The following is an 18,627-nucleotide window of genomic DNA, read 5'->3' on the forward strand; positions in this document are numbered from 1 at the left end:
CTCTTTTGCTCTCCTCTCGCATATACTCTCTTGTGTCGAGTGTGCGCGGACCGTGAAGTGAAGTTGCGTGCGGACAGTCCGACAGCTTGCTGCACCATTCCCTCAACATGTCTTCATCACGGTATCTTCAAATCTTGTGGATTTAATCAAATTTCATCAACTTTGAGATTATTTGGGTTTCTTCTCTGATCTGAAATTGAGCAGTGGGTTTCAAAATCTGATTGGTGGGATTGTTAGTTCTTCTCAATATCAATGCTATGCAAAATTTTCAACTTATTTGGCTGGGTATTATCTGCAAAACCATCAAATTGAACACTTGTGGCGGCTAGGGTTCTTGGAGTCGCCCCTGGTCGGTCGCGGACCGTCCGCCTGGTGGCCGCGGACCGTCCGGGCCTCTGGCGCGGACCGTCCGGCCCCCTAGCGCGGACCGTCCGGACCCTGGCAGAGTGTTACCATTCCATTCCTTCTTATAAGTGGCGATTGGTATCGATTATTTATCTCTAGCTGTCTGTCACCTTGTTGCAGTGGTTTTGGTGGTCTCCGCAAGAAACTTGCAGGTCGCTTTAAATCAAAGCGCCCTCGTGGCAATGATGATGATTATACACCGACCACTGATTCAGAGGCCCAATCCTCAGCTGGGGGCACTGAATCCATGGATGCTGAAGATTTTCTTAATGTTCATCCAGATTATCCCATTGATATCCAAGGATGGACTTATCCCAAGCGGCGATTTTCTATGGCTGAGTACTGCTCTAGACAGACTATGAACCAATATGCTCTGCCATCAGATACAAATATTCAGTTTTTCCACACTCAGCTGCAGTTTGACGTCTTTTGGGGCACCCTGGTGGATACCAACTTTCATAAGCATCAGGTGATTGATTGGTCCTTCTTGCTCAGTCAATCAGTCATGGAGGGTCTTATCCCCAAATTTGAAACATGTGGGTTATACCAGTTTATGGGGCAGCGCACCGATTTTAATGAAATGGCAGTTAAGCAATTCTTGGCTACCTCAGAGATTGATATTGCAGAAGAATCTATCACCTGGATGACTGGCTTCAAGCGGTATTCTGCTTCTTTTGCTGACTTTGCCGCTGCCAACAGTCTGAACTATGGCACTATTTCTGCTGGGGTGGATCTATATACTGAAGATAACTTTGAGGATTTTGTGCAGTTTTATGAGCCAGCCAGGCTCGGTATACCCAGGAGATTTGGAGAAACAGCAGGACTCAGACATCATCCTGCTGTCATCAACAAGATTGCCAGAGTCACCATTCTTCCCAAGAGTGGTGATAAGAGTAAAATTCGAGATAAGTTCTGGAACATAATTCATCACATTATGAATGGAGAAGTCATGAACATTGTTCTTTTCATGATGAGGCAGCTTAATGATTTAAAGATGGACAAGAATCAAAACTTGGCATATGCTCCATACATTATGGCTCTTATCAAATCCAAGACAAGATTTGAGGGCCCATGTGAGATTGTCCACACTCCATTCAGGCCTTTTAAGAATGAGATAGGGTTTCTCACCAGGCCACTCACTCCATTCCCAGATGATGAGGAAGACCCTGGCTATGAGGGTGGAGCAGCGCCTAATGTTGAGGAACAGCAGATGCCTCCTCCTCCACCTTCTCCTCAGCCTCAGCACTATTGGGAGCCTGCTCCAGGATATTTTGATCCTTATTTTCACAACATGCAGCAAGGGCTGGAGGCTCATATTGATACTCGATTTGAGGGGTTGATGTCACATGTGGATCACCGCCTCGATGACATGCAGTCTCGCTTTGACAGCAACTGGGATGCGCTCAACTCTGAATTTTCTGACCTTCGTGATCACATTCACACTAATGTCACTGGTCCCATCATGTCAAGGCTGAATAATATGCAACAAAGCTTTCAAGATAACATGGGTGCTCTCTCCAGTCAGTTTGATAATCTTTCTACAACTGACAACATGCATGATATCAGTCAGAGGCAGCAGCAGCTCCAGCAGGACTTTGACCAGTTCTCCTCCCTGTTTGACACCTTCAGCACTCATTATTACAACATGCATCCTCCGCCGAGTGATCAGTAAGGCCTCTCCTTTGTGGCAATTGATGCCAAAGGGGGAGAGAAGTGATGAGAAGTTGTCAGGCGTCTCCTTCAGGGGGAGTTGGTGGTTCTATGTGGACACTAAGACCATGCATATGCATTTTATCTTTTTTGTGCCGTTTTAGTTTATGTCTTATGCATTTGGAACTTGGTTCGATCTATTAACTCTATGTCGTATGTCTGTGGATTATTATCTGTAATATTCTGTGGGATGAACTATGTTTTAGTTCAAATTACTCTGTGTGTGGTTAATCGAGATGTGATTATAATTGCTGCGCTCACTCTACGAATCATCGCTTGTATGTCTCGATAACCATGTTTGTAGGAAAGTCTCCATCAAGCTCCAATATATTATGTGTGTTATATCTTCAACTTCAAATAATCCTGCACACACTTAGGGGGAGCCTTTCTTGCATACTGAGTTTCTATTGGGATTTATCTATCTTTTGGACAGAACTTCAATTCAAGATAAGTCCTATGAAACTCATCTCCAAAATCTATTTTATACCTTAGGTATGAGAGAGATTTGGAGAAACTAAACTTCTCTTTAATATACTATGTGGTGTTGTCATCAATTACCAAAAAGGGGGAGATTGTGAATCATCTAGGCCCCTTTAGTAATGTTTTGGTAATTAATGACAACTACTTGTGGACTAACGATTCTTGGAGAAATAAGAATGCAGGGTTGGACCACATAGAACAGGAAATGTTGAAGAGTCATACGCATTGGTTGTGGATCAGATGAAGGCAAAGGTATAATATAGGTTTTACTTTTGCCGGTCTTGAGGAGTTTAGAGAAGATACCTGACCGGATTAGTAGGCTAGATAGCCGTACTATTAAGAGGGGTCAATGACTTAGATCTGTGTAAAACTTAGTGCCTCATAGAGCATCAAGTAGTTGCATTTGCATGAGGACTAACAGCGCTTCTCATTTCGTGAGTTAAAAGTTCATTCAAAAGCATGTTTGAAATTTGAGAAGTCTTGGTCGCGCGGACTGTCCGGCCCTTGGGGGCGGACCGTCCGCGATCCTCCAGAGGGTCCGAAGTCTGACCATTTGTGTTGGCACTGTGTTCTATTGCACTGTGGACCGTCCGGGCCTTAGGGCCGGACCGTCCGCAGTCCTGACCAGAGGAAGGTGGCTTCGGGTCAGTCCCTGAATTATAGGCGGACGGTCCGCCTGTGAGGGGCGGACGGTCCGCATGTGTCTATCTCGTTTTTGGACAGGGACTGTGTGTTTTTATTGAGTTGTACTACGGACGGTCCGGGAGACCAGTCCGGACAGTACTGTCTCAGGTCGCGGACGGTCCGGGATTTATAGCCGGACGGTCCGCGTGTGTTAACTCCGTTTGATCCGAGGCTCAGGTGTTTGAAATTGCCTGGTCGCGGACGGTCCGACCTTGAAGGGCGGACTGTCCGGACCCTCCTTTTGAGTCGTCTCTGACATGTTCCAACGGTCATTATAGCCGTTATGGTGTACGGCGGACCGTCCGGCCCTAGGGCGCGGACGGTCCGCGCGTGCGCAGAACTGCCCTCTTTTGTGCATAACGGTTGGTTTTAGATGGGGGCCTATAAATAGAAGGGTAGCTCGTGTGTGAGCTCTCTCTTGGCCATTCCTTGCACACATTGAGCTCATTTGTGATCCTCCAACTCACTCTCTCACACTCTTTGCTTGAGGTTGCATTCTAGTGAGAGATTGAGGGTTCCTAGTGCATTTGCATCATTTGGTGATTCTTGAGGCACTAGGTGGTACACCGAGCAAGCGTCGTTGGCTTGTTACTCTTGGAGGTTGCCGCCTCCTAGACGGCCTGGGTGATTGTCTCCGTCGAGCTCTCCAAGAAGATTGTGGAGAAGCCGCGGTGTTGATTGTGAGGGGTTCGCGCCTACCTCGCCGGAGCGGCAAAGGTGACATTAGTGGAATCGAGGTATTGAGTGATTTCTTGTCCACTTGGCTCAAAGATCAAGTCGTGTCTTGATAGAGGAGCAAGTAAGAGCTTGAAGTCCACCTCAACGTGGATTAGGGGTGATCGGCAAATCACCGATACCACGGGATAAATTTCGGTGTCCATTTCTTCTAGCATTACTTATTGCCTTGCAATTGATTAGTGTTTTGCTTATAGTTCTTCAAGTATTCAATCTCCGTAGTTGTCTTTCATACATTGTTTACTTATTGACACTAGTAAATTTATTCCCCTTGTTGTATTGATTAAATTTACTTAGTATTGTTGTTTTTAGTCAAAACCGTCTATTCACCCCCCCTCTAGCCGGTGTCCTAGATCCTACATCTAGGCAACCAACCCGTGCTAAGTTGCCTAAGAAGAAAACTCCTAATGCATCAAATGATCATGCTATTTCATTTAGAACTTTTGATGCTTCATATGTGCTTACTAACAAATCCGGCAAGGTAGTTGCCAAGTTTGTTGGGGGCAAACACAAGGGCTCTAAGACTTGTGTTTGGGTACCCAAAGTTCTTGTTTCTAATGCCAAAGGACCCAAAACCGTTTGGGTACCTAAAGTCAAGAACTAAAATTGTTTTGTAGGTTTATGCATCCGGGGGCTCAAGTTGGATACTCGACAGCGGGTGCACAAACCACATGACAGGGGAGAAAAAGATGTTCTCCTCTTATGAGAAAAACCAAGATTCCCAACGAGCTATCACATTCGGGGACGGAAATCAAGGTTTGGTCAAAGGACTGGGTAAAATTGCTATATCACCTAACCATTCCATTTCCAATGTTTTTCTTGTTGATTCATTAGATTACAATTTGCTTTCTGTTTCTCAATTATGTCAAATGGGCTACAACTGTCTATTTACTGATGTAGGTGTTACTGTCTTTAGAAGAAGTGATGATTCAATAGCATTCAAGGGAGTGTTAGAGGGTCAGCTATACTTGGTGGATTTTGATAGAGCTGAACTCGACACTTGCTTGGTTGCTAAGACTAACTTGGGCTGGCTCTGGCACCGCCGACTAGCCCATGTTGGAATGAAGAATCTTCATAAGCTTCTAAAGGGGGAACACATTTTAGGACTAACCAATGTTCATTTTGAGAAAGACAGGATTTGTAGCGCATGCCAAGCTGGGAAGCAAGTTGGAACCCAACATCCACACAAGAACATCATGACGACCGACAGGCCGCTTGAGCTACTCCACATGGATCTATTCGGCCCGATTGCTTACATAAGCATCGGCGGGAGTAAGTATTGTCTTGTAATAGTGGATGATTATTCTCGCTTCACTTGGGTGTTCTTTTTGCAGGAAAAATCTCATACCCAAGAAACTTTAAAGGGATTCTTGAGACGGGCTCAAAATGAGTTCGGCTTAAGGATCAAGAAAATTAGAAGCGACAACGGGACGGAGTTCAAGAACTCTCAAATTGAAGGCTTCCTTGAGGAGGAGGGCATCAAGCATGAGTTCTCTTCTCCCTACACCCCACAACAAAATGGTGTAGTGGAGAGGAAGAATCGAACTCTATTGGACATGGCAAGAACCATGCTTGATGAGTACAAGACTTCGGATCGGTTTTGGGCCGAGGCGGTCAACACTGCTTGCTACGCCATCAACCGGTTGTATCTACACCGAATCCTCAAGAAGACATCATATGAACTCCTAACCGGTAAAAAGCCCAATATTTCATATTTTAGAGTTTTTGGTAGCAAATGCTTTATTCTTGTTAAGAGAGGTAGAAAATCTAAATTTGCTCCTAAAACGGTAGAAGGCTTTTTACTAGGATATGACTCAAACACAAGGGCATATAGAGTCTTTAACAAGTCCTCAGGACTAGTTGAAGTTTCTTGTGACGTTGTGTTTGATGACACTAACGGCTCTCAAGTAGAGCAAGTTGATCTTGATGAGATAGGTGAAGAACAGGCTCCATGCATAGCACTAAGGAACATGTCCATTGGGGATGTGTGTCCTAAGGAATCCAAAGAGCCTCCACATGCACAAGATCAACCATCCTCCTCCACGCTAGCATCTCCACCGACTCAAAATGAGGATGAAGCTCAAGTTGATGAAGTAAAAGATCAAGCAAATGAGCCACCTCAAGATGACGGCAATGATCAAGGGGGAGATACAAATGATCAAGACAAGGAGGATGAAGAGCAAAGGCCGCCACACCCAAGAGTCCACCAAGCAATCCAACGAGATCACCCCGTCGACACCATCCTTGGCGACATTCATAAGGGGGTAACCACTCGATCTCGAGTTGCACATTTTTGTGAACATTACTCTTTTGTTTCCTCTATTGAGCCACACAGGGTAGAGGAAGCACTCCAAGATGCGGATTGGGTGATGGCAATGCAAGAGGAGCTCAACAACTTCACTAGAAACGAGGTATGACATTTAGTTCCACGTCCTAATCAAAATGTTGTAGGAACCAAGTGGGTCTTCCGCAACAAGCAAGACGAGCATGGTGTGGTGACAAGGAACAAAGCACGACTTGTGGCCAAGGGATACTCCCAAGTCGAAGGTTTGGATTTCGGTGAAACCTATGCACCCGTAGCTAGGCTTGAGTCAATTCGCATATTATTAGCCTATGCTACTTACCATGGCTTTAAGCTTTATCAAATGGACGTGAAAAGTGCCTTCCTCAATGGACCAATCAAGGAAGAGGTCTATGTTGAGCAACCTCCCGGCTTTGAAGACAGTGAGTATCCTAACCATGTCTATAAGCTCTCTAAGGCGCTTTATGGGCTCAAGCAAGCCCCAAGAGCATGGTATGAATGCCTTAGAGATTTCCTTATTGCTAATGGCTTCAAAGTCGGCAAGGCCGATCCTACACTCTTTACTAAAACTCTTGAAAATAACTTGTTTGTATGCCAAATTTATGTTGATGATATTATATTTGGGTCTACTAACGAGTCTACATGTGAAGAGTTTAGTAGGATTATGACACAGAAATTCGAGATGTCTATGATGGGGGAGTTGAAGTATTTCTTAGGATTCCAAGTAAAGCAACTCCAAGAGGGCACCTTCATTAGCCAAATGAAGTACACTCAAGACGTTCTAAACAAGTTTGGGATGAAGGATGCCAAGCCCATCAAGACACCCATGGGAACCAATGGGCATCTCGACCTCGACACAGGAGGTAAGTCCGTGGATCAAAAGGTATACCGGTCGATGATTGGTTCATTGCTTTACTTATGTGCATCTCGACCAGACATTATGCTTTCCGTTTGCATGTGTGCAAGATTCCAAGCCGACCCTAAGGAATCACACCTTACGGCCGTAAAACGAATCTTGAGATATTTGGCTTATACACCTAAGTTTGGGCTTTGGTACCCTCGGGGATCCACATTTGATTTGATTGGTTATTCGGATGCCGATTGGGCAGGGTGTAAGATTAATAGAAAGAGCACATCGGGGACTTGCCAGTTCTTGGGAAGATCCTTGGTGTCTTGGGCTTCAAAGAAGCAAAATTCGGTCGCTCTTTCTACCGCCGAAGCCGAATATATTGCCGCAGGCCATTGTTGCGCGCAATTGCTTTGGATGAGGCAAACCTTGCGGGACTACGGTTACAAATTAACCAAAGTCCCTTTGCTATGTGATAATGAGAGTGCAATTAAAATGGCCGTCAATCCCGTCGAGCATAGCCGCACTAAACACATAGCCATTCGGTATCATTTTCTTAGGGATCACCAACAAAAGGGGGATATCGAGATTTCATACATTAACACTAAAGATCAATTAGCCGATATCTTTACCAAGCCACTTGATGAACAAACTTTTACCAAACTTAGGCATGAGCTCAATATTCTTGATTCTAGAAATTTCTTTTGCTAGTTTGCACACATAGCACACAAGTATACCTTTGATCATATCTCTTTTGTATATGCTATGACTAATGTGTTTTCAAGAGTATTTCAAACCAAGTCATAGGTATATTGAAAGGGAATTGGAGTCTTCGGCGAAGACAAAGGCTTCCACTCCACTCCACTACTCATCCTTCGCCGTCACTCCAAGCATCTCTCCAACTTTGGTATACTCTTCATTCATTTATTTTATAACCAAAGGAGGAGAAAACACTTCGAAGGGCTCTAATGATTCCGTTTTTGGCGATTCATGCCAAAGGGGGAGAAAGGTTGAGCCCAAAGCAAAAGGACCGCACCACCACCAATTTCAAAAACTTAGTGTTTTCCAAGAGTATTTTTCAATTGGTATCTTATTGAGTTCAAAAGGGGGAGAAAATAGTTTTTCAATTTGAATCATCAAAACCCTCTTGAACACTAAGAGGATGATTTCATTTAGGGGGAGTTTTGTTTAGTCAAAGGAAAGGCATTTGAAACAGGGGGAGAAAATTTCAAAACTTGAAAATGCCTTGCAAACTCTTATTCATTTACCTTTGACTATTTGCAAAAGAACTTTGAAAAGATTTACAAAAGATTTTTGCAAAAACAAAACATGTGGTGCAAACGTGGTCCAAAATGTTAAAAATGAAGAAACAATCCATGCATATCTTGTAAGTATTTATATTGGCTCAATTCCAAGCAACCTTTGCACTTACATCATACAAACTAGTTCAATTATGCACTTCTATATTTGCTTTGGTTTGTGTTGGCATCAATCACCAAAAAGGGGGAGATTGAAAGGGAATTAGGCTTACACCTAGTTCCTATATAATTTTGGTGGTTGAATTGCCCAACACAAATATTGGACTAACTAGTTTGCTCTAGTGAATAAGTTATACAGGTGCAAAATGTTCACACTTAGCCAATAAAAAGACCAAGTGTTGGGTTCAACACAAGAGCAAAGGAGCAACAGAAGGCTCCTCTGGTCTGGCGCACCGGACTGTCCGGTGTGCCACCGGACATGTCCGGTGCACCAGGGGACTCCAACTCCGAACTACTCGCCTTCGAGAATTTCCGGAGACCACTCCGCTATAATTCACCGGACTGTCCGGTGCACACCGGACATGTCCGGTGCTCCAAGGAAGGGCGGCCTCCTGAACTCGCCAGCCTCGGGTTTTCACTTCAGCTGCTCCGCTAAAATTCACCGGACTGTCCGGTGTACACCGGACTGTCCGGTGCATCCTCGGAGCAACGGCTACTTCACGCCAACGGCTACCTGCGGCGGCATTTAATGCGCGCGCAGCGCGCGCAGAAGTCAGAATCGCCCATGCCGGCGCACCGGACAGTGAACAGTGCATGTCCGGTGCGCCACCGGACATCAAGGCGGGCCCAGAAGTCAGAACTCCAACGGTCAATTTCCAACGGCACTGATGACGTGGCGGGGGCACCGGACATGTCCGGTGTGCACCGGACTGTCCGGTGCGCCATCAAACAGACGGCCTCCACCAACGGTCAAGTTGGTGGTTGGGGCTATAAATACCCCAACCACCCCACCATTCATTGCATCCAAGTTCTCATCTTCCAACCACCTTACAAGAGCTAGCTTTCATTGCAAGGCACACCAAAAGAGATCAAATCCTCTCCCAACTTCATTCAAAGCCCTAGTGACTAGAGAGAGTGATTTGTAGTGTTCATTTGAGCTCTTGCGCTTGGATCGCTTCTTTTCTTTCGCATTATTTCTTGTGATCAAACACTCACTTGTAATTGAGGCAAGAGACACCAATTGTGTGGTGGTCCTTGCGGGAAGTTTTGATTCCCAAGTGATTTGAGAAGAGAAGCTCACTCGGTCCGAGGGACCGTTTGAGAGAGGGAAGGGTTGAAAGAGACCCGGCCTTTGTGGCCTCCTCAACGGGGAGTAGGTTTGAGAGAACCGAACCTCGGTAAAACAAATCCGCGTGTCTTACCTCATTATTCGCTTGCGATTTGTTTTGCGCCCTCTCTCGCGGACTCGATTATATTTCTAACGCTAACTCGGCTTGTAGTTGTGATTGTTTTTGAGAATTTCAGTTTCGCCCTATTCACCCCCCCTCTAGGCGACTTTCACCAAGGACGCAGCGACCCAGGGGGTTGTGTACACGAGGGAGCCACTGTTCACGGGGTCCACCACACAGAAGCCGGTGCGAGATAAACGCACGCGTGGCGTTAGTACTGGCAGACGGGCCCGGCCCACGTGGCTGTGAACTTGAGTCTGGCAAGTGGGGCATGTCGGTCAGCCCAGGGCTAAGGGCGCGCGTGGTAGACGGGATGGGCCGCGTAGGGTTTGCTTCTGGTGGGACGAAATAGGTGCCCCGAGCCCAGGTAGATTTTATCCCTTCCTCTTTTTCCTTTTATGTTTTCTTTTTCTTTTCTTCCTTTTAAATTTTAGATTTCAAATTTGAATCTATTTTTGTGTGAAGATCAAACTCAGGCTAATTGTCCAAATCTTCATAACCATATGGACAAATTTTATTTATTTATGTCTTTATTTTATCCTATTTGTTTAGTATTTTCCCATCCTTCTCAAATTATTGAATTCCCTTTAGAATTCAATCTCCAATTTGGGTGTCCACATATTTTTTTTTATATTCTAAATTTCCCTTTTTGAAACTTTAATATATTTCTGGTCATATTGTTTTTATATTGTCACCAAATGCACACAAAAATAAAAAAATCCCAGCATGATGCATAATTTATTGTTTGGTGTCTTTTGTTATTTGTTTATTTGTTTTCATGTGATGTTCTCATGAAATGATAAATATAGATAACACACATATATAAAGGAATAAAATTTCTCTTTTTAGACTTTTCTTACAAAGTAGGTATTACAAATCCTACCCCCCTTAACAAGAATCTCGTCCTCGAGATTTGGGAAGGACTAGGGAAAAGATGGGGAAAATCTATTTGAAGCTCTTCTTCTCTTTTTCCAAGTAGCTTCATATTCTCCATGATGACTCTATTGTACTTTGCACAGCTTTATCACCTTATTTCTTGTAATTCAAGTCAAAGTGTCAAAAATCTTGATAGGATACCCCGTGTAAATCGAATCACGCTGGACACTGAGCTCTTCCATTGGTAACGGTTCCGCGGGGACACGGAGACACTTCTTAAGTTGAGTCACATGAAATACATTATGCATATCAGATAGATTATCAGGTAGCTCGAGTTGATAGGCCATCTCTCCAACTTGCCTAAAAACTCAGAACGGTCCAATATAGCGAGGGGACAATTTGCCCTCAACTTTAAATCTCCTCAATCCATGAAGTGGTGACACCTTGGGGTACACTTGATCACCTTCCTCAAACTCCAATGGTCTCCTTCTATTATCAGCATAACTCTTTTGTCTGGTTCGAGCTACCCTCAAGTTCTCCTTGATTATACAGACTTGTTCTTCTGCCTCTTGGGTAAGTTTAGATCCAAAGAACTGTCTTCCTCCAGTCTGATCCAACATAGAGGAATCCTGCATTTCCTGCCATATAGAGTCTCGAACAGTGACATCTTCAGACTGGCCTGTTAACTAGTATATGAGAACTCAGCATAAGGTAGACTCTTATCCCAACTTCCTCCCTGCTGAAGGGCACATGCTCTCAACATATCTTTCAATACTTGATTAGTCCTTTCAGTCTGTCCATCAGTCTGAGGGTGATAAGCTGTACTAAAATTCAACTTCGTACTCATATTTTCATGAAAGCTTCTCCAAAATCTTGAGGTAAACTGTGGACCTCGATCAGACACGATCTTCTTTGGTACTCCATGCAAACACACAATCCGAGCCATATATAACTCTGCTAGCTGAGAACCTTTATATGTAGTCTTTACAGGAATAAAGTGAGCCACTTTAGTCAACCTATCCACAATCACCCATATAACATCATATCCTTTCTAGGTGCGAGGCAATCCAGTAATGAAATCCATACCAATCTCTTCCCATTTCCACTCGGGTATCTTCAGTGGATGCAATAGTCCAGCTGGCCCCTGGTGTTCAGCCTTGACTCTTTGACATACATCGCACATAGCCACATGTGCAGCCACATCTCTCTTCAATCCATACCACCAATACTTCTGCTTCAAATCTTGATACATCTTGGTACCACCAGGATGAATAGAATAATCCGAATCATGGGCCTCCTTTAAAATAGTCTCTCGAAGGCTTTCAATATCAGGAACACATATCATGTCCTTGAACCATACGGTGCCTTGCTCATCTTCCGTGAATTCTGGACCTCGGCCTTCAGTAATCAGATCCTTAATCTCCTTTATTTTAGCATCACCAATTTGACCTTTGCGAATTTCTTGCTCCAAAGTAGGTTCCACATCAATAGTAACTCCTTCAGTATGAGCCACTATCCCTAGGTTAAGTCTCCTGAAATTCTCAACAATCTCGTCGGGTAGCTGTGCAACAACAGCTGAATGAACATGCTCCTTTCAACTCAAGGCATCTGCAACCAAATTTGCCTTGCCCGGGTGATAGTGAATCTCCAAATCATAATCCTTAATAAGCTCCAACCAACGACATTGCCTAAGGTTGAGATCCTTCTAAGTGAACATATACTTCAAACTCTTATGATCTGTGTACACTTGACACTTGGTTCCCATAATATAATGTCTCCAAATCTTAAGCGCGTGCACAACGGTTGCTCGTTCTAAGTCATGAGCAGGGTAGTTCAACTCGTGTTTCCGCAACTGACGAGACGCGTAGGCAATCACATGTCCTTCTTGCATGAGCACACAATCTAAGCCTTGGCCACATGCATCACAGTAAATGTCAAATCCCTTCTGCAGATCTGGCATAATCAATACTGGTGGTGACATCAATCTCTTCTTTAATTGATCAAAGCTATATTGGCACTTCTCATCCCACTTGAACTCTCTTCCCTTCTCCAGAAGCGAGGTGATAGGCTTAGCAATCTTAGAAAATCCTTCAATAAATCTCCAATAATATCCTACAAGTCCCAAGAAACTCTGGACCTCAGTAACTATAGTGGGTATGCTCCACACCACTATCTCCTTGACTTTAGCAGGAGCCACTGATATTCCTCCATTAGAAATGATTTGTCCAAGAAAGGGCACCTCGCCAATCCAAAACTCGTATTTGCTATACTTGGCGTAGAGTTGATTATCTCGTAGCTTCTGTAGCACCAATCTTAGATGTTCTTCATGATCACTTTCACTCTTGGAATAAATAAGAATATCGTCGATGAACACTACGACGAATATGTCCAAATTATGAACACCTTATTTTTTTATCCATAAAATAGGCTGGTGCATTAGTTAGTCCAAATGACATAACGGTGAACACATATAAACCATATCAGGTCGATAAAATCGTCTCGGGAATATCCGATGGCCTAATCTTCATTTGGTGATAACCCGGTCGGAGTTCAATCTTCGAGAATACCCTTGCACCTCTCATCTGATCAAATAAATTCTCAATGCGGGGTAACAGATACTTGTTCTTCATAGTAGCATCATTAAGGGACCTTTAATCCACGCACATCCCTTGCAATCCATCATTCTTCTATACAAATAGAACCGGTGCTCCACAAGGTGAAGAATCCGAACGAATGTACCCAGCCTCTTGTAACTCTGTTAATTGCTTCTTAAATTCCTTTAGTTCTTCTACGGACATCTTGTATGGCCGTTTAGAAATAGGAGCAGTTCCAGGTAAGAGACCAATAACAAACTCAACTTCCCTATTTGGTGGCATCCCTAATAACTCCTCTGGAAAGACATCCGGAAAATCCCAAACCACACGGATGTTGTTACCAACAAACTCCACATCTATGAAGAATGTAGCACGTCCAGTAGAGGTAGTTACTGCAATTTCAACTTGAAATCTTTCTCCTTTGGAACTGGTGAGTTCTACGGTTCCCTTAGCACAGTGTATATACTGCATTTGCCTTTCTTAACCATGACATACCAAGGATCACGTCTATAGTGCTCTCTTCTAACACTATAGGGGTAGCCCATCTGGGTTAGAAACATAGGGTAAGGAAGGAAGAATTGTAGACAAGGCGAGTATTTACGAGGGATGTTACTACGGGGGATTTACTAGCTAAGTAGATTAGTGTGTCACCTACTAAAGATAATACATTATCTTATGGTGGTACATGCTAAGATGCCCAACTATAATGTTTCAATCAATCAAAGAAGCAAATCAAGCATTTATCATCAGAACAATCAATCAACATTTTTTTAATAGAGAAAATAATTTTAGTTTTGTCTTAGGTCTCCTATCTCTTAAAAAGTTCATAAATGTAGGATTCCAAGGTGTGAATTCCATCTTGTCTTAGAGTTGAAAAGATAAGAGTAATCAGAGTATGACAGCACAAGGTGAGACAGGATCAAGATAAGATAAGTATAGAATGAATCAGAGTAAGGTAAGTAGGTAAAGGTTGTCCATTTCTATCTAGGTTTCGTCCTACAGTCAACATTTCCTCTGATACCACTTCTGTCACACCCAGCTTTAAGGGACAAAGCCAGGTGCATCTCATACATGCGCCAAGAAGACAACATATATAATAACAGAGTGCATAGAGATAAATGTCACAATAATCAGAGTACTTATTACATAACGGAAGTCTTACAAAATAAATTATAAATATAAAACGAACTAAGGATCGTCGGCGCCAATATCAACTGAGAGACGCCACCTAGATCAGATCGAACTCCTCGCCTTGTGGCTCCTCCTGAACCACCTGCTCTTCTCCTGTGGGGGGGTGTGAGACAGCAAGGGTGAGCTCACACATGTTCATCGCTCAACAAGTTGTGGGGAATAATGTGACATGAACTCACAAAGGTGAGAGTTCATGTGATGTGTAAGGCTAATCAATGACAGGGGTTAAAGCTGGGCATTGCTTTTATAAGTTGGTCAAAATTTTATTAGCAGTTACTAAGTGTAAGTGAATACCAAACCATAATAAAATAATAGAACAAAATTAATAACAAATCCCATGCAAATGCAAATGACAAATTGAGTTTAGGTTCCATAATTTAATCATCAGAGAGTCCTGAGTCGCTCATGACCGTGAGCTCGACTAGTATACCAGTTTTACACTCTGCAGAGGTTGTACCCTTTACCCACAAGTCGTGTTTCCCATGTCGCCAGGGTTAGCTAGGCCTTTAGACACTACCAAGGTGAATGGCTAGGGATCCACTACGAGGCCTTTACAAAGTTCCACTAGCTTCCGAAAGCCCGCTACAGTTTATGGGAAGAGCACTTGCAAGAATCCCCCGTCTGACCGCCATCGCAGCAAAATCAACCCGAGAACCTCCTTGCATGCAACTCCCCTACTGCCCTTGCCCTTTCGGGTAAGGTAGTCTTCCACTAGCTTTCCTAATTAGTTAGCCAAGGGGTCCCATTCCTCCCTTGTGGTGGCACGTGTTTCTCAAGTTAAGCTCCATGTTCCAATTAACAATAATATAATGATCTTGACATGAACATAAATAGAATAACAAAATAACTGGAACATGGATATAATAAATGATTATCCCAAAACCATATAAAGCAATAGCAAAAACTACCCATGTGATTCAGGGGTAAACAAGGTAATGAGATAAACAATCTAGGGTGACCTATTGGGTCCCATCAAAATTAAGCTTATGCATGGTAAATGATTATAAAGAACATTATTGGGTAACAAAAGTGAATCAAGGGCACAACTTGCCTGACACTTGAGATTCCAGGTACCAACTTGCTTTTCAGCTGACACGTGTCCTCGCGCTAGTCATAGCAATACAAACAAACATGGCATAGATAAAATTAACATCACACCAAACATAAGAACAAACTGAATAATAAAGATCTATGCGAAGTTACGAGATCGCGGGAACGAGAACTACTAAGATCGGAGTCGTGGTTAAGGAGTTATGATTTTATGTAGTTATTAAGTACCTAGAATAGAGTAATTCATGGGAATAATTTTAAATCAAGTTTCATGGTTAGATAAAGGTACTAGGTGATAAACAATATTTAAACAAAATAAATGCCACTGGAATGAATCAATTTGGAGTTATATATTTTAAATTATGAATTTCTGATGGTTTTATGTGCTTGAAATAGTATTAAATGAGAGATTAATTTTCTTACTGTTTTCATGTCAAAACAGAGATACTATGTTATAAACAATAATATTATGGAATTATAGAAATTGGAATGGGTCAATTCGAAGTTCATATGAATTTTATATGAATTAAACAAACTCTAACCATAAAAAAATAGATTTCTAATTCCTTTTCCTGGATTTCCTATTTAATGGACTGGGCATACTAATATTAGAAAGTGCAGGGGTCCTTGTGTAAATGTTTCCAAGACCCAGGTGCCCACTACTGTAGGACCGCGGGTTTATTCTTGATAAACAGAGGGACTCTTTTGAGATGTTGCCACGCGAAGGGGTATCTACCTACTAGAGCTGTCAGATCCCATCTGAACGACCAGGATTACATCTTGCTACAATAGAATTGGTGTGGATCCCAAACCATCCAATTTCGATCCTACGCTTCGGATTTAATGAGGCCAAGACCCGACTCCGATCGCCGATTGACGGACGGACGGTCACGATCTACATCCCTCCCACAACCATCAACCTGGATTCGATCCCCATCGTGTATCGCAAGATCGACGGCCAACCATACATCCTGGCCGAGCCGTACCCTAGGCCAAATCTTCACCGTCACCCCAGAATCCGAGGCCCACGAGCTCATCACCTACCTCCCGACAGACAACGAACGGCGATCTCCATCGGAGATCGTTGAGCGGTCCGCTGGCCCAGACGCAACCCATCCTATGTACTATGACGTGATGCAATGCTTGATGAAGGCGGATCTACAGGGGATAGTCCATACCATGAATCTGGTGACAGCCTGTCCTGGGCGCGGTGGAGATTGGTTCACAACGGAGTTCATCGTCGATGGGGGTATTTCCGAGGTCTTCTTCGCAAAGCCCGATACCCCGCACGACTTCAATCACTGGGATCACGAGCACCCTCCACCGACGACCCACCCAATCAACAGAGAGGGCAGTCACCAGAGAAGCTGACGGCGATGTGCAGCCCGTACTCCGGTCCAGTGAGCTAACGTTTGCGACCGTCAATGACTCCAGCTGGTGTTACAAGGCGGTCGTGGGGGTGGGTTCAGAGGGTAGGCACGAGAGAGTATTCCCCCCTCTTATCCAGAGATCCCAGGGAATCGGGCGCAGGTAATCCGCGCGCCACGGCCGGTGGTTACGGAGAGTTCCGCTTCCTAGGCAGGCGATCCGGAGGGGATATATCTCACAACTCGGTCCAAGGACGCAGCGACCCAGGGGGTTGTGTACGCGAGGGAGCCACTGTTCACGGGGTCCACCACACAGAAGCTGGTGCGAGATAAACGCACGCGTGGCGTTAGTACTGGCAGGCGGGCCCGGCCCACGTGGCTGTGAACTTGAGTCTGGCAAGTGGGGCATGTCGGTCAGCCCAGGGCTAAGGGCGCGCACGGTAGACGGGATGGGCCGCGTAGGGTTTGCTTCTGGTGGGCCGAAATAGGTGCCCCGAGCCCAGGTAGAGTTTATTCCTTCCTCTTTTTCCTTTTATGTTTTCTTTTTCTTTTCTTCCTTTTAAATTTTAGATTTCAAATTTGAATCTATTTTTGTGTGAAGATCAAACTCAGGCTAATTGTCCAAATCTTCATAACCATATGAACAAATTTTTATTTATTTATGTCTTTATTTTATCCTATTTGTTTAGTATTTTCTCATCCTTCTCAAATTATAGAATTCTCTTTAGAATTCAATCTCCAATTTGGGTGTCCACATATTTCTTTTATATTCTAAATTTCCCTTTTTGAAACTTTAATATATTTCTGGTCATATTGTTTTTATATTGTCACCAAATGCACACAAAAATAAAAAAATCCCAGCATGATGCATAATTTATTGTTTGGTATCTTTTGTTATTTGTTTATTTGTTTTCATGTGATGTTCTCATGAAATGATAAATATAGATCACACACACATATATAAAGGAATAAAATTTCTCTTTTTAGTCTTTTCTTTTTAGATTGTCCTGTGCACTAGGAACAGGGGCCCTAACCGCTAGTTCCAGGTGGCACTATGAAGAGAAGAGCATCGGACTGTCCGGTGTGAAAAGCCTACGCGCCAACGGTCACCTGCGGTGTCAACCCAACGGCTAGGCGCACCGGACAGGGGCACCGGACTATCTGGTGTGCCACAGAAAGCAGCATCTTTTCTCCAATGACTAGTTTTGTGTTGGGGACTATAAATACACCCCAACCGGCCATTCCAAGGTGTGGGAGCGCAAGCAACATACCAAGACATATTATAGACATTTCTAAGTGCTCAAACACCCAAGTGCTTAATAGAATCACTCGATGATTAGCGTAGGTGTTTTGCGAAGTGCTTAGTTTAGTTAGACCGCAATAGCGCTTGCTCTAGGTGAATCCTAGTTAGTTGAGTGAGTTTAGATAAACCACATAACCCCTCGGCTCTTGTGCGAGCCATTGTAATTGTACCGAGTGGGGCCGAGAGTCTTGCGAAACCGTGACAACCGTGTTTGTGTCATGGCCGCCACCGTGTACCGGAGGGAACGAGGCCCGCGGCGTTTCGGCCGGAAGCTCGATAGTGGAGACGGCAGGGAGCGTCCGAGAGGAGCCGGAAGCGGAGCACCACTTACGTGTGAAGAAGACCCGCGTATCTTTATGAAGCTACTCGACTGAGG

The sequence above is a fragment of the Zea mays genome, chromosome 7 (genome assembly GCF_902167145.1).
Source record: "Zea mays cultivar B73 chromosome 7, Zm-B73-REFERENCE-NAM-5.0, whole genome shotgun sequence".
In the NCBI taxonomy this organism is placed as follows: Eukaryota; Viridiplantae; Streptophyta; class Magnoliopsida; order Poales; family Poaceae; genus Zea; species Zea mays.